Source organism: Ziziphus jujuba, chromosome 1 (assembly GCF_031755915.1).
Source record: "Ziziphus jujuba cultivar Dongzao chromosome 1, ASM3175591v1".
Taxonomy (NCBI): Eukaryota; Viridiplantae; Streptophyta; class Magnoliopsida; order Rosales; family Rhamnaceae; genus Ziziphus; species Ziziphus jujuba.
In genome coordinates, this window is record NC_083379.1 from 31,317,758 (window position 1) to 31,323,757 (window position 6,000).

Here is a 6,000-nt window from a genome sequence, read left to right on the forward strand (position 1 = left end):
AAAATCAATTATACAATGCCACACCATTGTTTGTCAAAATTTTGATAAAAAAATTTAGTAAATATAAAATTATCCTTTTCAAAATTGGTGCTTCACTTGTCAATTGTTTTTGTCGATAGATTGTTGATACCTATAATTATGGAAGGAAAAACCAATTACATAATGCCAACTCATTGTTTACTAAATTTGGTAAAAAAAATATTGGTAAGTGTAGAATTATCCTTTTCAAAGTCAGTAATGCTGCATTCAATAAATTTTTTTATTAAAATTTTGATAAATGATAATATGGCAATATATTATAATTTTTCCACTATTAATCTCTTACAATATTTTGAAATTTACCACCAACACCTTGGATGCCATTAAACTTAACTGTCAATAGGGATAACCTATAATACAATTCATCACTAACCTCCTCTAATATTTTAAAATGCGTCGTTCTAACCAAACTGTATTTTCTTATAACCATACTACATTCTCAACCGACTTTCACTTAATTATATATTTGCTCATTACACCAATAAAACATACCTATTTAACCCCCAAAAAAACAAATACAATTAAATTGACATATACTACATTCAAAAATGCTCGATTACCAATAATGATATTTGACTGGAATGAAGAGGATGTGGGATCCAGCCTTTTATCCTCTGAAGTAGGGGTGGGTATGGATTTGATTGATTTGGTTTTGGACCGAAATACAATCCAATTCATAGTTATCGGTTTTTCTAATATGCAATCCAAATCAAACCATTAAAACGTTAAATCCAAATCAAACCAAACCATTTATAATCGGTTTGATTTGGATTGATTGATCGGTTTGAAACTTACTAATTTATAAATATATATAATACAAATAAAAAAATTTTCAAATATAAAATATAAATAATAAATTATAATTATCCAAACATAAAATACAATTAGAATAACACAACATAGTCTACAATGACAAATAAAAAAGAAAATGTAGCAAATGATAGACATTATGTACTTATCAAGTAGCAAGCATTAATGTCATCATCTCACTCCTACAAAATTAAATTAAAATTGTTAGAACAAATAATGTAAAACAATACATTCATCAAAATTCATTCACTCAATAATCGATTTGGAATTTGGGGATGTAAAAAAATATATATATTAAAAATTAATATATAAAAATAGAAAGAAAAAAAAAAGTTAAAAATTAATATATAAAAATGACAAAAATATTAAAATTTATATATAAAAATGAAAAAAATAAAAAATATATATAATTTTTTAATTATATAATATATTATTTGGATTAGATTGGATTTATGTTTCCAATCCATAACCAATCCAATCCATATAATTTATAATATTTTAAACTCAATCCAATCCACTTGATGTAAAAATCAAATCTAAACCGTTAAAAATGGTTTGGATTGGGCGGGTTGAACGGGTTGGATTGGATTTTACCCACCCCTACTCTAAAGTCCAAGCCCATTAGGGTTTCAATCCTAGAACTCTAGAGAGAGCATTATAAATAGATGCTCATTTTCAGTCCTGTATCACATATAACATACATTATAGACAATATAGGTTTTGAGAGAGGCTGAGCGAAGTTTTTTTGTGTATAAATTTTATAGTTATAATACATATTTTTCTTCTCAATTTTTGTGCTTTTGTCTTTCTTTATTTTTCTGTATTAGTTTTGTATGTTTTTTTGTGATTAAAGAATCACAACAAGTGGTATCAGAGTCTAGTTCAGGTATAGGGTTCGCCATCAAAATGATAAAAAAAAAATATATTTGAGCATACCAGAAGGTAGATCTTGTCGAGATGAAGAGAATGAGCCCAATCGAACCTTCATCCGCCACTGCATGCGCCCCCACGCGCCTGTCAAATTTTTAGTGCAGGTTTTCACGTGCCGGTCAACCAACACACGCCATACACGCACCTTAGCCGAGCCACGAGCAGCGAACCAACCCGAGCCGCCAGCCCAGCCGAGTCGAGAGAATAGCCGCTAAGCCGAGTTCAGAGCCTAGCCGTGACACGTCAACCTAACACATCATTAGCCAGCTCTCTGCCACATCATTCGATTTGCCACATCATCAGCCACATCAACACCAGCCCAAGACTTTTCTAAAATTGCAGAAATACCTTTGTATTTTTGGTATTTGCAAGTTTTTCCAAAAGTTTTGATATTTACAGTTTGACCCAAAACTTTTAGAAATTGCACTTTGGCCTCAATTTTTGAAGATTCAGATTTTGACCTGAGAAGAGTCAAACCCAACATTTTTTACCATTTCCGATGCATTGGTGGACTCTATTTTTTTGCATTCAGCTCCAATTTTTTCCAAGACAAGATGTCAATGGATGAGTCATATTCGGAAGCGATGATCAAGCTTACTGCCACCAACTATGCACTTTGGAGACCTTGGATGGAAGATCTTCTAAATTGTAAGGACTTGTTTGACACCTTAGATGCCAAAGGAAAGAATCCCGATCCCACCAAAGGAAGAAGATGAACAGAAAAACAATCGATGGATCGACCACAGTGTGTTCCATCATGTTGCACAAAAGACAAACGCATACACCCTCTGGAAGAAGCTGGAGGACATGTACCAAGCCAAGACTGCTTGGAATAAAGCCTTGTTGATGAGGCGTTTGGTGAATTTGAGGTTGAAGAATGGAACTTCTGTAGCCGAGCACACCAATATATTTCAAAACTTGATCAACCAATTGTCTGCGGTGGAGTTACAACAAGGGGACGAAGAGCATGCACTTTTACTTCTTAGCTCTCTTCCAGACAGTTGGGAGACACTAGTAGTCTATCTCAATAATTCGGATGTCCTATTTAACGAGGAGGCTAGAAGGAAGGACATTGGCAATGATCAAACACATGCCCTTATCACAGAGAAACGAGGGAGACAGCAAGAAGGTACTCATGATAGGTGGAGAGGCAGGAGCCAAAGCAGAGGCAGATCCACAGATGGAAAGAGGCCAATATACAAGTGTCATTATTGTGGCCAAGAAGGACACTTGAAGAAGTACTGCAGGAAGATGTTGCAAGAGCAGGGGCAGAAAAGCAATCAGCCGAAGAAGGATGGTGAAACTGTAGTCACTGTCAGAGGAGAAGTGGCATATTTTTCCACACATGAAGAATCATCCCTTCACACTTCAAGCCAAGAAGTCGAATGGGTAGTAGATACTGCAACATCCTACCATGTTACTCCGTATATAGAGTTTTTCAAAACATGTAAAGCAAGAGACTTTGGTATAATGAAGATGGGAAATAACAGCTTCGCTAAGATTGCTAGAATTGGTGATATTCAGATAAAGACCAACGTCGGACATATAATTACTTTGAAGGATGTCCAATATGTTCCAGACCTTCAGCTCAATCTGCTTTCAAAATAGCCTTTGACAAGGAAGGCTTCAGCAACCACTTTTACAACGGCACATGGAAAATGACAAAAGGTGCTATGATTGTCGCTCATGGACATATTTGTGAAACACTTTACAAGACTTGTGTGAAAATTTATACAGATAGCCTCAATATTACAAAAGGAGAGGTACCTCAAATTCTGTGGCATCAGAGACCTGGTCACATGAGTGAGAAAGGATTGTTTACTTTGATGAATAAGAAGCTTATCCCCATTTCCAAGGATGCTATGTTGGATCCTCGTAATTATTGTTTGTATGGTAAGCAACACAAAGTCTCATTGAAGTCCTCTTCAACGAGAAGATCAGAGTTGCTTAGTCTGGTGCACTCTGATGTTTGTGGTCCTTTGGAAGAGGAATTTCTAGGTGGTAAAAGATATTTTTTGACCTTTATAGATGATGCTTCTTGAAAGGTGTGGGTTTATTTTCTGAAGATGAAGGATCAAGTTTTATATCACTTCAAAGAGTTCCATGCCATGGTAAAGCGTGAGACAGGAAAGAAGCTGAAGTGTCTTCACTCAAACAATGGAGGTGAGTATACTTTCCGAGAGTTTGATGCGCAGTATAGAGGAAATTCCATTCGGCATGAGAAGACGGTCCTTCACACCCCACAACATAATGGTATAGCCGAGAAAATGAATCGGACTATTATGGAGAAGGTCAGAAGTATGATCAGGATGGCTAAGTTAACCAAGTCATTCTGGGGAGAAGCTGTTCGTGCCACCTGCTATCTAATTAATAGATTGCCATTAGTATCACTAAATTTTGAAATTCTAGGGAAAGTGTGGTATGGTAAGAATCCCTCATACTCTCATTTAAGAGTATTTGAATGTTTAGCCTTTGCACGTGTATCCAAGAATCTTAGACAGAAGCTTGATGCAAGAACTACTCCATGCATCTTTATCGGATATGGAGATGAAGAATTCGAATACAGATTATGGGATCCAAAGGTAAAAAAGGTTATCAAAAATAGGGATGTGGTATTCTAAGAAAACCAGACTATAGAAGATTTTGAGAAGCCAATGAAGTTTTCTAGTACCAGTGCCCATGATTTTGTTCCTGATCCAGCACCAACACAACCAGCCACAGATGATGATGAGGTCTATAGGGAATTACAAGAAGCAGAACAGGAGAGAGAAGAGGATATCGAGCAAGGAGATGCTCAAACACCAAAAGTTACAGGACCATTAGAACAGTCAAATGATGGTACACCTCTTCGAAGATTTGAACAAGGTCGTATTCGATCAAAGAGATATCCAGAATCTCAATATTCTGCTTACTAAAGAGAGGGAGCCAGAGAGTTTTCAAGAAGCTAATTCCCATCAAGATAGAGAAAAATGGATGCATGCAACGCAAGATGATATGGAATTTTTACAGAAGAATCATACCTATGAATCGGTTGAGCTTTCAAAGGGAAAGAAGGCATTGAAGAACAAATGGATATTCAAGCTCAAGAAAGATGGCAACGGACAGGTGGTGAAGCATAAAGCCCGATTGGTCATCAAAGGTTTCTTTCAGAAAGAAAGGAATTGACTTTGATGAGATTTTCTCACCAGTAGTGAAGATGACTTCAATACGAGTTATTCTTGGTCTAATGGCCTGTCTAGACCTAGAGCTTGAACAAATGGATGTGAAAATAGCATTCTTTCATGGTGATCTACATGAAGAGATTTATATGGAGTAGCCAAAAGGTTTTGAGGTTTCAAGGAAGGAGAACCTCGTTTGCAAGCTAGAGAAGAGCTTGTATGGCCTCAAACAAGCAATTAAGCAATGGTACAAGAATTTTGACTCCTTTATGATGAGTCAAGGATATAAGAAGACTGATGCAGACTAGTGTGTTTATATTCAGAGATTTCCAGATGCAAACTTCATTGCACTTTTGCTGTATGTCGACGACATGTTGATCATTGGACAAGATGCAATGAAAATTAGTCAGCTGAAGAAGGAACTTTCCAAGTCATTTGATATGAAGGACTTGGGACTAGCTCAATAGATTTTAGGAATACAAATAGCTTGAGATAGGAAAAATCACAAGTTATGGCTAACTTAAGAGAAATATGTCAAACGAGTGATAAAGAGATTTGGCATGGAGAAGGCCAAACCAGTCAGCATTTCATTAGCAATTCATTTCAAGTTGAGTAAGAGATCGTGCCCTTTATCCAAAGTAGAGATAGAGGCGATGGCTTCAAAGCCTTATTCTTCAGCAATGGGGAAGTCTAATGTATACAATGGTGTGTACTGGACTGAACATTTCTCATGCAGTTGGTACCGTGAGCAAATTTCTTTCAAATCCTGGAAAGGAACACTGGGAAGCAGTCAAATGGATTCTTAGGTATCTTAAGGGTACATCAAAAGTATGCTTGTGTTACGGGAAAGGTGATCCAGTTCTACATGACTATATAGATGCAGATATGGTCGGAGATCCTGATAGTAGAAAATCTACTTCAGGTTACATTTACACTTTTGCTGAAGGAGCTGTGTCATGGTAGTCAAGATTGTAAAAGTGTGTAGCTTTATCCATGACAGAAGCAGAGTATATTGCCCCAAAGGAAGCCGGTAAGGAGATGTTATGGTTAAAGCGTTTGCTCC